Source organism: Barbus barbus (assembly GCF_936440315.1).
Source record: "Barbus barbus genome assembly, chromosome: 5".
Taxonomy (NCBI): Eukaryota; Metazoa; Chordata; class Actinopteri; order Cypriniformes; family Cyprinidae; genus Barbus; species Barbus barbus.
In genome coordinates, this window is record NC_136733.1 from 42,177,344 (window position 1) to 42,197,785 (window position 20,442).

Below are 20,442 nucleotides of genomic sequence, written 5' to 3' on the forward strand. Positions count from 1 at the left end.
AACAGGTTAACTGAAGAAAGTTCTGGCACATCCAACTGTTAATTTCATCAATGCATTGGCAGAGGGAGTCAATGGGGCTGTAGTCATTTGTAAATAAGGCTAGGTAAATCTGGGTATCATCAGCATAGCAGTGATAGGCAATTTGGTTCTTCCTCATTATCTGACTTAGTGGGAGCATATACAGGTTAAACAAGAGCGGTGCAAGAATTGAGCCTTGTGGGACTCCACATGTCATGGCCCTCCACTTAGACTTATGCTCTCCTATACTCACATAATAACCTCTCCCTTCTAAGTATGACCTGAACCATTTGAGTGCCATCCCAGAAAGCCCGACCCAGTTTTCCAGTCTCTCTAAAAGTATGTTATGATCGACAGTGTCAAACGCAGCACTAAGATCTAGTAGTACCAGCACTGATATTTTGCCAGAATCAGAATTGATGCGAATATCATTTATTATCTTAATGAGTGCTGTCTCTGTGCTGTGATGTGCTCGGAAACCAGATTGAAAATTGTCCAGGTATCCATTTGACTTTAAGTAGTTGTTCAGCTGATTAGAAACTACCTTTTCAATAATCTTACCTATGAAAGGAAGATTTGATATGGGTCTATAGTTGCTTTTTCAGAAGGGGCTTAACAACTGCAGTTTTAAGGGAGTTTGGAAAAGTCCCAGAAAGAAGTGAGGCGTTCACCACTTCTAAGAGATCAGCTTCTAAACAGTTAAGCACATTTTTGAAAAAGGATGTGGGAAGTGTGTCAAGATAGCAGGTTGAAGATTTAAGGTGCTGTACTATTTCTTCCAAAATTTTGTTATCAATTTCTTTAAAAACACACATAGTCACTTCTTTTTGAAATTGCGGTCGAATCTGTGTGACCTCTGCATAACTTGAGGATGTGCCAATCTCCTTTCTGATATTATTGATCTTCTCAGAAAAGAAGGAAGCAAACTCATTGCATTTGCTGTCGGAGAGCATTTCACTGGGAATCTGACTTGGGGGGTTTGTCAGTCTCTCAACAGTCGCAAAAAGAGTGCGGGTGTTGTTTAAGTTACTGTTTATAAGGTTTGAAAAGAAAGTCTGTCTAGCTGTGGCTAGTTCCACATTGAAAGCATGAAGGCTGTCTTTATAGATGCTATAGTGAATTTCGAGTTTCGTCTTCCGCCACATCCGCTCAGCTTTTCTGCATTGTCTTTTCATGCTCTGAACTGCTGTTGATTTTCTCCAAATTGATTTCTGTTTCCCCGTCTTCTTGCTGACCTTTATCGGGGCAATATCATCAATAACATTCTTAATTTTTGAGTTAAATGACTCCAGGAGAAGATCAACAGAGTCTGCAGAAATTCTTGGTGTTAATGAGATTGCCTCCATAAATAGCGCACTAGTGTTCTCGTTAATGCATCTCTTTCTGATAGAGACAGATCTAGATTCAGTGGTGACTGAGATCAATATATCAAAGAAAATACAGAAGTGATCAGATAGTGCTACATCCTTAATTACAATGGATGAGATGTTTAGACCTCTACTGATGAGTAAATCTAGAGTGTGTCCATGATTGTGTGTGGGTCCGTGCACATGCTGACTCAGGTCAAAAGTGTTTAAAACAGTTATAATTTCTTTTGTAGTTTTGATTTCTGCATTATCTATGTGAATATTAAAATCCCCTGCAATAGCAAAACAGTCAAACTCTGAGGAAATCATTGATAACAGTTCAGTGAAATCATCAACAAAGGCTGGAGAATATTTTGGAGGCCTGTAAATAATGATAAACAGGGTGCGTGGAGCACTTTTCAGCACAATACCTAGGTATTCAAAAGATGAATACTGACCAAATCCACGTGCATAAATCTCCTCCTTAAGATCCACATTCAGTCCCTCCAGAAAGCGAGCGACTAGAGCAGGTTCATTCCACTCACACGTAGTCGCCAGAGTCCGGAACTCAATGGTGAAGTCAGCGACAGACCTTCTGCCCTGATAAAGCACAGCAAGAAGGTGCGAAGCCTCGCGGCCGAAAACGGATCGATCGAATATCTTGATCATCTCCTCCTTGAAGAGCTCGAAACTATCCCAGCAAGGGGTCTGTGCCACCCAAGCAGAAGTTCCCCATTCTCGAGCACGCCCTGTGAGAAGTGAAAGTACAAAGGCGATCCGGGCGGGATCTCCCACATACGTCTAGGGCTGGGGAGAAAAGACAACCTCACATTGAGTCAAAAAAGCTCTGAATTCAGTGGGCTCACCGGCATAGCAGGGGGGGTTGTTAACACGCGGCTCAGGAGGAGGATGTTGGCTGAAATAAGTTGATGGTTCTTGGTAAAGCTGTAGTAGACGAGAAGATAAATCTGTCACTTGTGCTGCCAAACTCTCAACTGCGTGACGGGCGGCAGACAACTCCTCCTCATGTCTGCCGAGCATGACTACCTGAATCTCCATCGCTGATCGAAAAGGTTCCACCTTTGCTGAATCCATGTTGGTTGGATTATTCTGTCAAGGATGATATAAAAGGATCCACAGGCAATGGCAGTCAGTATAAACAGTCTTTAACCCTCTGGGGCCGACAAACGCGTATACGCGTTTGGTGGCAGATTTTCCTGCCATTTTTGATCGTTAAGATAAGCGCAATACACCATTCGAATCTGTAAGGGGTCTACTTTTATTTGTATACACTCATAATAACAACTAAACTTTGTGCTTTTGAAGAATAAAGAAAACAAACAGGGTGCGCTCTCTGTCTTCTCCGTCTCCGCGAACTGTTTTCAGAAACGCGTCACTAAAATGAACTGTAACTCAGCGATTACTCAACACACAGACATGAGAGTTATATCTATAGAAAGCTTGAAGTGTCTTCTTTCAAAAGAAGTAAGACAATAATTAGTTTCTCAAAAAAAAAAGTCTTTTTTTTACAATAATACAAAGCATGCTGCATTAAGAGCCGGGGGTGAAAACTTTTTGAATTTTAAGATCAAGGTAAATTGTACTTAATTTGTCTTCCAGGAAACATGCAAGTAGCTTCTGTTGCTTCCGAAGGGCAGTACTAAATGGAAAAAAAATTATATTTCTACAAAATAAGAAAAATTTGGACATCTTCATTCTGTTCAAAAGTTTTCACCCCCGGCTCTTTATGCATCGTGTTTCCTTCTGGAGCATCAGTGAATGTTTGAACCTTTTTTAATAGTTGTGTTTGAGTCCCTCAATCATCCCCAGTGTGAAAAGGTGGATCTCAAAATCATACAGTCACTGCTGGAAAGGGTTCAAATATGCAAAAGATGTTGGAAAACTGAAGATTCTGCAGGACCTGGAGGATTTTTCTGAAGAACAGTGCTCAGTTTAACTGTTTAGAACAAACAAGGGACTCATGAACAACCATCACAAAACATCGTAGATCATCCAGGTAACCACACACAGTATTAAGAACCAAGGGTTCCCAAACTTTTGAATGGGGTTATTTTAATAATTTCAGCAATTTATTTGTCTTGTGGGCTATATGTAAACATCTTTTATTGAAAATATCTTACTCAGGACAGTACTAAATAAAAAATAACATGCATTTTGTAACGGTCTGTGGTTGTGTAGAAATAAGGCACACGACTAAGAAATAAACAAAAGCGGAATCTTTAATCAAATAGCTTCAACACACGTAGACATTTAGTTAACTTAAGATCGGACAACCGTAAAGGCAGAACTGAGGATTTATAAAGGGAGAGGAACAAAAAAGGATACAAGGTAATTAATCGAACACAGGTGATGCATATAACTAATTAACAGAACTAGGTCAGAAACTAAAGCAGGAAGAACCAAATAAGGAAGAAACAGAACAAAACCAAAACTGACATATTACAGTATCCCCCCCTCCCGGAAGGTGCGTCCCGCACCGTAACAGTAACATCAGGGAGGGGGGGCGGGCGTCCTGGAGGCTGGAGCAGGACCAGGATAGGATAGGGAAGCCTCCAGGACGGATCAGGAGCCTTGGGAGGCCATGGCAGGACTGGAGACTCGGGAGGCCATGGCAGGACTGGAGACTCGGGAGGCCATGGCGGATCTGGAGCCTTGGGAGGCCATAGCGGATCTGGAGATTCGGGAGGCCATGGCGGATCAGGAGACACGGGAGGCCATGGCGGATCAGGAGGTTCGGGGAGCCATGGCGGATCAGGAGACTTGGGATGCCATGGCGGGACAGGAGGCTTGGGCAGCCATGGCGGATCAAGGAGCTTGGGCAGCCATGGCGGATCTGGGAGCTTGGGCCGCCACGGTGGATCAGGGAGCTTTGGCAGCCATGGCCATATTTTTTGGGAAGCCCAAAGGGAATCATGAGGCCATGAGGATTGAGCCATAGTGGCCCTGCCCAATGTCCCTAGCAAGGCCATTATGGCTACCAGGATTACAGGTATATAGCCCCCCCCCCCAAATTTCTTTGGGAATGTTCCCCATAAGGGGCCAAACTGGAGGAGCAAGTTCATAGGAACGCTCAGGAGGAGAGGGCTCTTGGGGGCGCTCTGGAGGAGCGGGCACATGAGGGCGCTCTGGAGGAGCGGGCACTTGAGGGCGCTCTGGAGGAGCGGGCACTTGAGGGCGCTCTGGAGGAGCGGGCGCTTGAGGGCGCTCTGGAGGAGCGGGCACTTGAGGGCGCTCTTGCAGCGCGGACACTTGAGGGCGCTCTTGCAGCGCGGACACTTGAGGTTCGGGAACGGCAATCCTGGCCGTGGTTAGAGAACTGGGTTCTCGGGGATCTGGATCGGCACTCCTGGCCGTGACTTGAGAACTGGATTCTCGGGATTCGGGATCGGCACTCCTGGCCGGGACTTGAGAACTGGATTCTCGGGTTTCGGGATCGGCACTCCTGGCCGTGACTTGAGAACTGGATTCTCGGGGATCGGGATCGGCACTCCTGGCCGTGGCTTGAGAACTAGATTCTCGGGGGCGCTCTTGTAGCGCGGAGCTGGACGGAACCAGCGGAGACGAAGGAGAGCTGGGCGGGACCAGCGGAGACGAAGGTGGGCTGGACGGAACCAGCTGGAACTCAGGACGGCTGGGCGGAACCAGCGGGACTTCAGGACGGCTGGGCGGGACCAGCGGGACTTCAGGACGGCTGGGCGGGACCAGCGGGAACTCAGGAGGGCTATTACGAGGAGCCGGCACTGGAGGGCACTTGCGAGGAGCAGGCACTAGAGAGAGCACGAGAGCCGAGAACTCCGGGGGAAGAGCCTCATCCAATGGCCCCCAGTTCTGTGTCAGTGGAATCCTCCTATGCGTGGGCGGTGGAATCCTTCTCGTCGCGGACGGCGCAACGTTCATCGCCCCTTGCGGCGGAATCCTCCTCGCCGTGGGCGGAGCATTCATCGCCGTGTACGGCGGGATCCTTTTCGTCGCGGACGGCGCAACGTTCATCGCCCCTTGCGGCGGAATCCTCCTCGCCGTGGGCGGAACATTCATCGCCGTGTACTGCGGGATCCTCTTCGTCGCGGAATCCTGAGCGGTGAACTCGTCTTCGGTTCTTGGTCTGTTCTTCTGTAAAATGGTCCGATCTTCTGTAACGGTCTGTGGTTGTGTAGAAATAAGGCGCACGACTAAGAAATAAACAAAAGCGGAATCTTTAATCAAATAGCTTCAACACACGTAGACATTTAGTTAACTTAACATCGGACAACCGTAAAGGCAGAACTGAGGATTTATAAAGGGAGAGGAAAAAAAAAGGAAACAAGGTAATTAATCGAACACAGGTGATGCATATAACTAATTAACAGAACTAGGTCAGAAACTAAAGCAGGAAGAACCAAATAAGGAAGAAACAGAACAAAACCAAAACTGACATATTACACATTTTGCATGATCTCTTATTTTGTTAACCCATTGGGGTCGGCTGTATCACCGGCGATACGAACATGGTTTTTTTAAGATAAGTGCAAAAGACACTAAAAATACTCTGTTGATTTTGGTCACACAAATAAGTGTTATACATCAATCGAAACTGTTAAGTGTCTACTTTTTTTTGAGTACACTCACGATTACAACAAAACTTTCTGGTTTTGGGGAAAAAAGAAAACAAACAGGGTGCGCTCTCTGTCTTCTCCATCTCCGCAATCTGTTTATAGTAACGCGTCACTAAAATGAAGTGTAACTCAGCAAATACTCAACACAGAAACATGAGAGTTATCTCTATAGAAAGCCTGAAGTGTCTGCTTTCAACTGAAGTAAGTGTTGTCGAACAAATGTTCTGTGATAAAGTAATCCGTATGAAACCGACACGATGTTCAGCCTGTCCAGGCTAACTCATTATTTCTAATGAGATCCCGCCCCCTCGTGTTCACATGTAAATAACCACATGACACAACACAACAAACAGTCACGAGACTCTGTTCATCTCTGCTACTGTTGGTTTCTGGAAGAAGCCACGCTGAGTAAAGGCTGGATTTACCTCAGAATAAGAGGAGAGTTCATCCAGAAGGCATCGATCGATCTGAGTAAGTAAAGCTTTTTTTTTGCATTAGTTAGCGTGTTATTGTGACAAACCTGAACGCGTTTAGCTGGGTTTTCCCCTAACGACAACATGAAGAATGCTACGCATCTAAGAATGTTTAATGTTCACAAATAGATTTAATATCCTTTTGTACATCCTTTTGTAGTTCACAGCATACATGAGTCTATGGCTGCAGAATCATAACAGCTTCTATAAAATCATACATACTAGACTATATGACTGCAAAATCATAGTTGTTTTTCTCCCAAACTGTAATTCCAGACTACAGTGTTTGAATATGATGGTCAATTCATTGTATTTAAATTTCTTACGGCACAATGATGTTTTCATGCTCTATATAAAACAATAAAAGTAATATGAGAGTATATTGTAACATGATGAATGCTACGAGTCTAAGTATGTTTACAACATGTTTATTATTAATTGCCTTCTCTGTTCAAAAATAGATTTAAATAATGTACTAAACAATAATAAATAGTTTCTCAGATATAAAATATTTTTTATGGTACAAATTACATCCTTTTGTGGTTCACAGCATACATGAGTCTAGTGCTGCAGAATCATAACAGCTTCTATAAAATCATGCATACTAGGCTGTATGACTACAAAATCATAGTTGTGTTTTTTTTTTTTTTTTTCCCAAACTGTTGTTTTCATGCTCTATATAAAACAATAAAAGTAATATGAGAGTACATTGTAACAAGATGAATGCTACAAGTCTAAGTATGTTTACAACATGTTTATTATTAATAGCCTACTCTGTTCAAAAATAGTTTTTAATAACGTACTAAACAATAATAATTAGTTTCTCTGATATAAAATGTCTTTTTTTGTGTACGATAGTACAAAGCATGCATGAGTCTATGCTCACAAATGTTTTTTTTTTTGGTTGTTTGTATTTTATTGAATCAGGTACCTGAACCAGATGAATCCTGATGACTTCCTTCAAGATGTTTTCCTCTGAGAGCGCTGTACCAACATCAGATGGTCAACTACACTGATATTCTATGATAAAACAAGATCCTTGGCTACTGATTATGTTTTTTTCTTCTTGAATCAATGGAAATAAGTAAATGTCAGGTACTTGTTTCACTTGTTGAATAGAATCTGTTGCAGGGATGACTCAAAGTCTGTTCACATCTCTGTGGTTAGATCAGTGTGCACAATAATGTGTCTTTGACCTTCATTATGTATGTTTTGATTATACTGTGTTGTAAATAGAATACAAATAATTTAAAAACCCCATTTTTTCAGTCTCCTCACACTCTCTTACCTGCCTCAGTCACAGTCACACTGATGGGCCATTAGCAGCTTTAGGGGAGGGCCCTTTGTCTCTCAGGTGAGAATCACTTAATATTCAAGCACATTACCACTCGCTCGCATATTGGCTTTCGATCACAAAACATGTCTTTAAAAATTTAAATCAATATATTGTTTTCTGTGAATGAGTAAGCTGAATGATTTTCACATAATTGTGAAGTAAATATTCTAGCCTAGAAGACTGCAGTAATTCTGCAGCAAAGCGATATCTCAGATTATTATCTAGTCTTGGTTAAACTCCATATAGCTAAAACTGTAAATTCTACTCCTTGTTACAAGTATGGTAGAACCATCACTTCTACCACAAAAGACTGCTTTGTAAGTAATCTTCCTGATTTATCTCAATTCCTCAGCATATCTAACAGCGCAGAAAAACTTGATGATGTTACAGAAACTATGGACTCTCTCTTTTCTAGCACTTTAGATACAGTTGCTCCTTTACGCTTAAGGAAGATCAAAGAAAACAGTCTGACTCCATAGTATAATGAGCACACTTGCACCCTAAAGAGAACAGCTTGGAAAATGGAGTGCAGCTGGAGGAAAACAAAACTAGAGGTATTTCATATAGCCTGGCGGGAAAATACCCTATCCTACAGAAAAGCATTAAAAACTGCTAGATCTGATTACTTTTTGTCTCTTCTAGAAGAAAACAAACATAACCCCCGGTATTTATTCAATATAGTCACTAAATTAACGAAAAATAAAGCATCAACAGGTGTTGGCATTTCCCAAGAAGCAGTAATGACTTTATGAACTACTTTACTTCCAAGATCGATACTATCAGAGATAAAATTGTAACCATGCAGCCGTCAGCTACAGTATCACATCATATAGTGCACTATAGATCACCTGAGGAACAATTCCACTCATTCTGTATTATAGGAGAGGAAGAATTGTATAAATTTGTTAAATCACCTAAATCAACAACATGTATGTTAGACCCTATTCCATCTAAACTACTAAAAGAGCTGCTTCCAGAAGTCATAGATCCTCTTTTGGCTATTATTAATTCATCACTGTCATTAGGATATGTCCACAAAACCTTTAAATTGGCTGTTATTAAGCCTCTCATTAAAAAAACACAACTTGACCCCACAGATCTAATTAATTACAGACCGATCTCAAATCTCCCTTTTCTGTCAAAGATACTAGAAAAAGTAGTATCCTCACAATTATATTGCTTCTTAGAGAAAAATGGTATCTTTGAGGAATTCCAGTCAGGATTTAGACCGTATCATAGTACTGAGACTGCTCTCCTTAGAGTTACAAATTACCTGCTTCTATCATCTGATCATGGTTGTATCTCTTTATTAGTTCTACTGGATCTTAGACCTGTGTTCCACACTATCAACCACAACATTGTTTTAAATAGACTAGAACACTTTGTTGGCATTAGTGGAAGTTAGATGGTTAGCATGGTTCATCTCGTACTTATCAGTGAATGAAGAAGTATCATATCGATCACAAGTGCAGTATGGAGTACCTCAAGGCTCAGTAATAGGGCCGTTACTTTTCACGCTTTACTTTACCCTTGGGAGATATTATCAGGAGACATGGTGTTAGCTTTCACTGTTATGCTGATGATACTCAGCTCTATATTTCTTCACGGCCCGGTGAAACACACCAAATTGAGAAACTAACGGTATGCATAGTCGATATAAAAAACTGGATGACGAGTAATTTCTTACTGGTAAATTCTGAAAAAACAGAGGTATTAATTATCGGACCTAAAAACCCCACATGTAATAACCTAGAACACTATCTAACACTTGATATCAATTCTTCTTCATCAGTTAGGAACTTAGGTGTGCTTTTTGATATAAATCTTTCATTTGAAAGCCATGTTTCTAGCATCTGTAAAACTGCGTTTTTCCATCTCAAAAACATATCTAAATTGCGACCTATGCTCTCAGCGTCAAATGCAGAAATGCTAATTCATGCGTTTATGACCTCCAGGTTAGACTATTGTAATGCTTTACTGCGTGGTTGTTCTGCACGCTTGATCAACAAACTACAGTTGGTCCAAAATGCAGCAGCTAGAGTTCTTACTTGAACCAGGAAGTATGACCATATTAGCCCGGTTCTGTCAACACTGCATTGGCTCCCTAACAAACATCGCATAGATTTTAAAATCTTGTTAATTTCTTATAAAGCCCTGAATGGCTTAGCGCCTCAGTACTTGAGTGAGCTCGTATTACATTATAGTCCTCCACGTCTGCTGCGTTCTCAAAACTCTGGCCATTTGATAATACCTAGAATATGAAAATCGACTGCGGGCTGCAGATCCTTTTCCTATTTAGCACCCAAACTCTGGAACAATCTACCTAACACTGTTCGGGAGGCAGACACACTCTGTCATTTTAAATCTAGATTATAGACACATTTCTTTAACCTGATTTACAGAAAACACACTAATACACTTCTATTATTCAAATCCGTTAAAGGATTGTTAGGTTGCATTAATTAGATCAACCGGAACCGGGGCAACCTCGTAACACACAATGTACTCGTTACATCGTAAGAAGAATGGCATCTACACTAATTTTGTCTGTTTCTTTCTTATTCTGTTTCTCGGTCCATGTCCGGACCAGATGGTGGATCGGCGCCGGGAGATGATGTCTGCGGCCCTGATCTTCGGCGGAGGCCGGACACCTGGATGAGCCCTTGGGACATATCCCCAGTGAAGACCTCGACTTAAAATACAATAAAAATAAAAATAAAACAAAAGAACTAAAAATATAATAAAATACATAACTATATAATACTATTATTGTTAGAAATTGCAACAATATAAAAATAGAAATATAATACATTTATACATTTAAAATTTTAATCAAAACATTAAATAAACAGTAATATCCTGGCCAGAGGAGAACTGGCCCCCCGACTGAGCCTGGTTTCACCCAAGTTTTTTTTCTCCATTCTGTCACAGAGGGAGTTTTGGTTCCTTGCCGCTGTCGCCTCTGGCTTGCTCAGTTGGGGACACTTAAATTGTAGCGATTATCGTCAATTTGATTTCACAGATACTATTTAACCTGTTAACGTTCACCAGAGCGACCTCGCACTGAACGATCTTTGTTTGCATGTGTCATTGTTTTCTAATAGAATAAATGAAACGGGACAAAGTTAATCTTGTCAAACTATATATCATTCTGAGGGTCTAAGCCTCAAGCATCGACGACAGATCGCTGTTTTTCGATGGAAAGCTTATAAGGAATGAGTGGCACAAATTTGCTACATTTGTGTAAGCAGTACACATCCAAACACACAGAGTAAAAAAGCCGTACGTACCTTTATCATTGTAATAACGAGCCACAAACGCGTCCACTGCTGAAATCCCAGTTTAGTTAGAGAGGTAAGGGTCCACAGAACAACATACCAGCGAGCACTTTTAGTCCAGCGAAACAATAACGTTGTAATAAGGATGAATATTCCTTTGTTTACGTTTCATTTCTTCAGAGAGTTATTGTTCGCGTCCGTTATGGAATAAATTACGCTCAAAAACAGCGTCTTGGTGGTAAAAAAACAAAACGATGTTGCAGCATACGGTTTTACAAAAATAATGAGACCGTCTACGGAAAAAAAAGTCTCAGAAAAGCGGAATATAGATTATTTGAATTTGGCGCTCCCTCCTGCCGGCAGTGACGCAACTGTCATCTGAGCGGGGCGTAACTTAGCGATCTGCTTTATCCATAAAAAACTGTTTTTTTTTTCTTCTACATTTTTTATATGTGTGTGTGTGTATTGTGTGGGGAATGTGGCCGTGTCTGCATGATTATAATATGTATGGACGCACATCAGCGTGTTTATTAGCGACTCTATGACGGCTATCATTGTGATTCATTGATCAGCTATTATTGATTATATGGCCCATCTGTATGATCATCATCTGAATGGAAGCACATCAGCGTGTGTTTACTGACTCTATGACCATGTCTGGCAATATCACTTCACGTCTGGCAGTGATATTTATCATTGTAATAACGAATAACGAAGAATACTTCAGTATACATACTATATACAAAGCATTTTTTTTCTATTTTTTTTCCTTTTTATTACTCAAATAATTATTTTTGTATTTTTTAGTGCTCAAATAAATCTGTCTATTATTTTATAATTGAAAAACTATGCAGGAACATGTATAATGACTAAAATAGCTTGTATAATTCTGCAATCCATTTGGTGGTTATTTTTCCTCAAACAGGGGGGAGGGGGGGACTATAAATAGTTTCAGAAAAAATATTGCAGGAATCTAATTTTTCATGGTATCTTCTTCAAATTTGAAATATGAACTCATGAGACACGTGGCTTTCGATCCATTACTTTTCTGGATTGCTCCAGGACTTATTTCATGTATTTGTATATGAAATAAAAAAAACATTCAGTGTGGAAAAATATTTTTCAAGGCACGTCAGTACCTATAACTTTTTATCTTTTTGAGCATTATCAACTCTGGATGATAGATAGTAAAGCCCAGAGTCTCTTCTTTCCAAAGATACCTAATTTGTTTGTGTAAGCACACTTTGTCACAAACTGTTACCATTTTAATTTAGGTAGGTTATTTTCACCTGCGAGGCCACAAATGGCAGTGAAGGTTAACAGGTTAAACTAAACTGAGCTAGACAATGACATCTCTGAATTCAATAATGAAATGTCTTTAACCCTCTGGGGTCTGAGGTCATTTTGGGGCCCTTGAGATGTGTTGACATGCCCTGATATTTGTGCTTATTTCAGCTACTTAAATCATACTATTGACCAACATGTGATTTTTTTTTTTTGTATTCAGCACAAACTGTGCTACAATAATATGTGACCAAGGTGGATGTACATGTCTGCATTTCTTAGAAAAAAAAATATTATGCGTGGTTAGTAAGTTTTGGGGAAAATAATGTAGCTGAAATAAGGCCATAAAAGCCACACTAAATCATCCTGAATAAGACTTTTGAGTAATCAGTCTTGTAAGCTAGAATATTTACTTCACATTTATGTGAAAAACATTCAGCTTAGTCATTCACAGAAAACAATATATTGATTTAAATTTTTAAAGACATGTTTTGTGATCTAAAGCCAATATGCGAGGGAGTGGTAATGGGCTTGAATATTAAGTGGTTCTCACTTGAGAGACAAAGGGCCCTCCCCTAAAGCTGCTAATGGGCCATCAGTGTGACTGAGATTGAGGCAGGTAAGACAGAGAGTGTGAGGAGACTGAAAAAATGGGGTTTTTAAATTATTTGTATTTTATTTACAACACAGTATAATCAAAACATACATAATGAAGGTCAAAGACACATTATTGTGCACACTGATCTAACCACAGAGATGTGAACAGACCTTGACTCATTCCTGCAACAGATTGTGTTCAACAAGTGAAACAAATACCTGATATTTACTTATTTCCATGGATTCAAGAAGAAAAAAACACAATCAGTAGCCAAGGATCTTGTTTTACCATAGAATATCAGTGTAGTTGACCATCTGATGTTGGTACAGCGCTCTCAGAGGAAAACATCTTGAAGAAAGTCATCAGGATTCATCTGTGGTTCAGGTACCTGATTCAATAAAATACAAACAACCAAAAAAGAAAAACATTTGTGAGCATAGACTCATGCATGCTTTGTACTATCGTACACAAAAAAAGACATTTTATATCTGAGAAACGAATTATTATTGTTTAGTACGTTATTAAAATCTATTTTTGAACAGAGTAGGCTATTAATAATAAACATGTTCTAAACAGACTCGTAGTATTCATCATGTTACAATGTTATCTCATATTACTTTTATTGTTTTATATAGAGCATGAAAACAACAGTTTGGGGAAAAAAACAACTATGATTGTGTAGTCATATAGCCTAGTATGCATGATTTTATAGCAGCTGTTATGATTCTGCAGCACTAGACTCGAGTATGCTGTGAACCACAAAAGGATGTACTTTGTACTGTAACGGTGGTGGCCGCCCTAGCTTAGATAAGCTCTAAAAGAAATGTTCGGGCGCCAGTCAGGATTAACCCTGACAAAATTTAAATTAACTCAGGATAGCAAAAAACACAGACCACCTATTACAATACTAATATACAACAACAACAAAACAAAGTCCAAGAAAAAAACTCTGTTCACAAGGGGAAGATTTATTCTGTGATATCCATGAGAGAGAAAAAATAAAAAACAAAAACAAACAAACAAACAGTTCAGCACTTCGGTTCACTTTGAAATCCATGCAGAAATTGTGTCACGCAAGTTTGCAGTCATAAAGGCAACTGGAGAGTGTTGCAGGTTTTGTAGAAACCAGGACAGGTGGATAAACAGCCCTCACTTGTCTTCCGAACAGTATTACTAAAAGCAGATGATCGTGCTGTGCAACGCTAGACGTCACGTGAACTTCACGACGCACCAGACATCGCTCACAGGAAGCAACAGTTCGACAAGCGTCAGTCTTTCCACTTTGTATGCCGTCCACTCGCTCTTACTACTGCAACCTTACTGATGACACAAGTTTTTCCTCAGGTATGACACGCTTCCTTATATCCTACTTCCTTCCGCTGTTAATTGAAACACTCCACCCCAGTCACACAAAGTGAAAGTAAAATGATTTCTGTGGCACGGATTTTCCGCATTGCCACAGTACTATAAAAAATTATATTTTATATCGGAGAAACTATTATTGTTTAGCACGCTATTATAATCTATTTTTGAACAGAGTAGGTTATTAATAATAAACATGTTGTAAACATACTTGGACTTGTAGCATTCATCATGTTACAATGTACTCTCATATTACTTTTATTGTTTTATATAGAGCATGAAAACATCATCGTGCCGTAAGAAATTTAAATACAATGAATTGTCCATTCAAACACTGTAGTCTGGAATTACAGTTTGGGAAAAAAACAACTATGATTTTGCAGTCATATAGCCTAGTATGCATGATTTTATAGAAGCTGTTATGATTCTGCAGCCATAGACTCACGTATGCTGTGAACTACAAAAGGATGTACTTTGCACCATAAAAAAATGATATTTTATATCTGAGAAACTAATTGTTATTGTTTAGCACGATATTAAATCTATTTGTGAACATTAAATATTCTTCTAAACATTCTTAGAAGCGTAGCATTCATCATGTTGTCGGTTGGGAAAAACCTAACTAAACGCGTTCAAGTTTGTCACAATAACACGCTAACTAATGCAAAAAAGAAGCATTACTTACTCAGATCGATCTTCTTTATGAACTCTTGCACTTATTCTGAGGTAAATCCAGCCTTTACTCAGCGCGTCTTCTTCCAGAAACGAGCAGCAGCAGAGATGAACAGAGTCTCGTGACTGTTTGTTTGTTGTTGGGCGTCTCCAGGCGCGCGCGGGTCACGTGGTTATTGACAAGTGAACACGAGGGGGCGGGATCTCATTAGAAATAATGAGTTAGACTGGACAGACTGAACATGGTGTCGGTTTCATACTGATTACTTTATCACAGAACATTTGTTTTCGATAACACTTACTTCATTTGAAAGCAGACACTTCAGGCTTTCTATAGAGATAACTCTAATGTTTCTGTGTTGAGTATTCGCTGAGTTACACTTCATTTTAGTGACGCGTTACTATAAACATATCGCGGAGACGGAGAAGACAGAGAGCGCATCCTGTTGGTTTTCTTTTTTTTCCAAAACCACAAAGTTTTGTTGTAATCGTGAGTGTACTCAAAAAAAAAGTAGACACTTAACAGTTTCGATTGATGTATAACACTTATTTGTGTGACCAAAATCAACAGAGTACTTTTAGTGTCTTTTGCACTTATCTTAAAAAAACCAAGTTCGTATCGCCGGTGATACAGCGGGCCCCAGAGGGTTAACTGAAAATTGAGTGTTTAATCTTATTATTATACATTACTGACACTCTATCTTCCAATTTGATACTGTTAAGTTCTTTGGCAAAATCTGTATTTTTAAAAGCGCTATATAAATAAAGGTGACTTGAATTGAGAAGGCTTCAGAGGCTGCTGGTTACCAGGACAGAGACTTGGGCTTACCTCGTAGGAGGACTGTTAACGGACTAACAATGCTCATTTCTCATTCCATCCGCTGGCAGCTGCAAGAGTTCTTAACTTGATAGAGTACCTTGTTGTAGGTGATAAAGTCGCTCACTTATAGAAGTAATATAAAGAAAATAGCAGTAACTAATGATCACTTCAAATACAACATAACTACATACGAAGAAAATGTCTTATATAAAAGACTTCACTTAATGTATTCAACAATTCCAGCACTTTGTATACACATAAAACCAATTCAAGTGTGAACGCACAGAGAGAAATCATGGAAACACATATAAACTGTACCTGCATAAGTAGAGAACATACAGTTAATTATTTGTTGTACAATCTTGCCTGCTCCTGCTAAATATTCACAAAGAAGAGAAATCAGCAGTCACGCTTCACAGGCTAGCTTTCACGCTGACAACGTCACACTGCATTCCCTCGATTAAAACTACACTTTTACAGGTAAAATGACCTTAAACTCGGTCCTAAGAAAAGGTAACATTCATGTAACTCATTTTCACATTGTATCAAAACACAGATCACTTAATTAGAGATTATTTCCCTTTTAACACGTTTTTGATCAGGATTGAACAAAATGCATACCTCGCTCTGCTCAGACCTCCCGCGGACTGAAGCAAGAGCGCGCAGTGTGCCAGTGACGTCACAACGTCGACGCGCGCACGGAACTCATAAAGAAATGAAATACTTTTTTTTTTTTTTTTCTCTCACATATATATACACACATTAATTACATAAGGATTTTGAGTGAATTACCACAAAACACAAATTATAATGAACACCTGCTACACGAACACCTCCCGGAAATGTGTGTTGAAACTCTGGAGGCTTTGCGTTGCTGGACTGGCCTGAGTTCAGATAGTTTCAGCCCATTGTATTGCAGTTCTTGTTAGCAGAGAAATAATGAAAGCAATTTTGGATTGTTCAGTAGGAAACATTTGCGTTTGCATTTCAAACGTGAGGGTACACTGTAGTAAGAACCCGTTGCACTCCTCCGCCAACCCAGAGAAGGGCACTGGTCTGGCCATGGGCCAGACCAGTGCCCTTGGCCAGACCAGTGCCCTTTTTCAGCCAAAAGCTGACGCACTTTTTGGGCTGGGCCTATACGTATTTTCATACCATGTTTGTCTGATTGGCCCATAAAACTCTTAGCAGCCTATAGTTTATTTCTGCCTAATTAGTTGACGGCGCTGTGGTCTTTGCGGCTGTTTAATGTATTTGTCAAAAAAAGTGGGTTTAGGATCCCCCCCTCAGACAGACCGGCCCATGAGACATTTAATCAGCAGCCCATTGGTTATTTTCTTAATTGACATTGGGCTGACCCAATCACATCTTTAAACAACTCCCCTTTTGGTCTCTCTCTCTCTCTCTCTCTCTCTCTCTCTCTCACACACACACACACACACACAGTGGTGTATTGTAACGAAGTAATAATACAGTACTTTGTTACAGTACTTAAGTATTTTTTGGGAGTATCTGTAGCCTACTTGAGTTTTTATATTTCAGCCAACTTTTACTTTTACTCCACTACATTACCTAATTAAAACATATACTTTTACTCTGATGCATGCAAACAAGTGCGCGCACAATCGCGGATGATTCATTTTCCACTCAAAGTCGATTCTGGGGTGTGTGATATACAGTATATCTTCTGCAATAATAGGGTAAGTGTTGTTGTAATGATGTGTGATCTGACATTATCAAGTAGGCTATATCATCAAATCACACACGGAGAGCACGCACGTTGATTTATTAATGTATTAAAAATTCTAGGCATTCTAAATTATAGACGGCAAAAATGCTTCTGTATATTTTTTAAATTTATATAATATAGTTAACTTCTATATCTATATCACACAAAGGGTACCGTTTTTCTGCAGATATCAGCATGAACACATTTAATAATCATTTCATACAAGTTCAGTAAAGCAATAAGTGACTTACATTTTAGACTTATTGCTTGTTTTTGCTAAATTTTGCCAAAGAAAATAGCTCCAAACAAAGATCACAGCACTGTTTTGCGTCTCTGAGCAATGGACGGTGTACTTTTTGAATGAATCCGCTTTTTGAACGAATCGGTTGAATAAATGATTCAGTGATTCATCTCAATGACTCATTCATTAATGGTCACTTTTTGTCACCAAAGTCGTTGCTGTCACCTACTAGTTGTTTTTAATTTCACATTTTTTTTCATGTTTTAAATGATTTCAAATACCAGTATTCAACGTTTTATGTTAAAAACACAACATTAGGCCTATTTATGCATCTGTAACTGCAGTTTAAATGCTTCCATGTCCCCTGTGAGATACATAAACTGTGTAAATACATCTTAATGCTATTTCAGATGCAGATTCCAGAAATGTTTTCTTATGTTGGAATGAAAGACACCAAGTAGTGGATGAAGTCCTTCCTATGCTTACCCAAAAATACAAAATAGAAGAAAGAGCTCAAACTGAACACAATCTTGCTACTAAAGCTCTATGAAAATATATATATATATATTTACATTTACATTTATTCATTTAGCTGACGCTTTTATCCAAAGCGACTTACAATTGCTATATATGTCAGAGGTCGCACGCCTCTGGAGCAACTAGGGGTTAAGTGTCTTGCTCAGGGACACATTGGTGTCTCACAGTGGATTCGAACCCGGGTCTGTCACACCAAAGGCATGTGTCTTATCCACTGCGCCATCACCACCACCATATATATATATATATATATGTGTTTGCTTCTTTTCCATTTTGCATTTACTTGTACTTTTACTTTCAATACTTACGTACGTTTAAATATCAATAAATATCATATACTTAAGACTTTTACTCAAGTAATATTCTAAACGAAGACTTCAACTTCTACCAAAGTCATTTTTTGGTAAGATATCTGTACTTTTACTTGAGTATGGCTTTCAGGTACTTTAAACACCACTGCACACACACACACACACACACAAACACACAGGATGCCTTCTTATGCTTTTAAATGTTCATCCAAGGAGTTTACAAATTTGACTAAGTAAGTTTACAGTTTATTTAATGCTATACTATGGGAAACAGTGATCATCTGATCAACAATTTATCATGTCTCTTCCCTTTCTCCCTCAAACACACAGGCACATACAAGATGGATGTCATAACTATATAGGCCTATGGTTTTAGGATTCATCAGTGTGGATTATAGTTTTTTATATGAATAAATTACACTTTTTAGAAGTTTTTAATGTGTCAACTCTCACTGTTTCCTACCTCTTATTATATGGCTTTAGTGCTTTTATAGAATAGGAGCTGGTATACATATTCAAGAGTGTGCAAAGATGGGTAGTATTTTTATCATATGTAGTGGGTCGGTCTGTGCCAAAATGCCAGGGGCCGATTTTTTTGTCCCAGCCCAGCCCTGCTAGTAGCCCTACGTATCCAGTCCAGGATTTTCTCTGATCCAGGAGCCCTCAGCATCCAGTCATCTTAAGAATCCAGTCCAGGATTTGCGCCGATCCAAGAGCCCTCAGAATCCATCTGTCATCAGAATCCAGTCCAGGATTCATGATTTATGAAAATGTCTATCTGATATACAGGTTTCTTGATAACAATTTCCATCTGAAATACATGGTTTACGAAAACGATTTATGGACATTTCCATCTGGTTTATGAAAATATCTATCTGAAATACCTGGTTTATGAAATGGATTTATGAAAATGTCCATCTGCAATACATGTTTTATGGAAATGTCCATCTCAAATACATATTTTACGGAAATGTCCATCTGAAATACCTGGTATATGAAATACATTTTCCATTTGAAATAGATGGCTTAATTGATTAATGAAAACAATTTCCATCTGAAATACATAATTTATGAAAACGATTTCCATCTGAAATACATGATTTATGAAAAAAATGTCCAATCTGAAATACATGATTTATGAAAACAATTCCCATCTGAAATACAATTTCCATCCCGCCATCCATCCGAGTTCCTTGAATTTCAGCAAATTTAATTACTTCTGGTTAAATTCACACATCCAATCCAGGAGCCCTCAGAATCCAGTTGTCCTCAGAATCTGGTCCAGGTTTTCCTCCAATCCATTAGCCCTCAGAATCCAGTCCAGGATTTGCTCCGATCCAGGAGACCTCAGAATCCAGTCGTCCACAGAATCTGGTCCAGGATTAGATCTGATCCAGGAGACCTCAGAATCCAGTCGTCCACAGAATCTGGTCCAGGATTAGATCTGATCCAGGAGCCCTCAGAATCCAGTCGTCCTCAGAATCCGGTCCAGGATTTGCTCTGATCCAGGAGACCTCAGAATCCAGTCGTCCTCAGAATCTGGTCCAAGATTTGATCCGATCCAGGAGCCCTCAGAATCCAGTCGTCCACAGAATCTGGTCCAGGATTAGATCTGATCCAGGAGCCCTCAGAATCCAGTCGTCCTCAGAATCCGGTCTAGGATTTGCTCTGATCCAGGAGACCTCAGAATCCAGTCGTCCTCAGAATCCGGTCCAAGATTTGATCCGATTCAGGAGCCCTCAGAATCCAGTCATCCACAGAATCTGGTCCAGGATTAGATCTGATCCAGGAGCCCTCAGAATCCAGTCGTCCTCAGAATCCGGT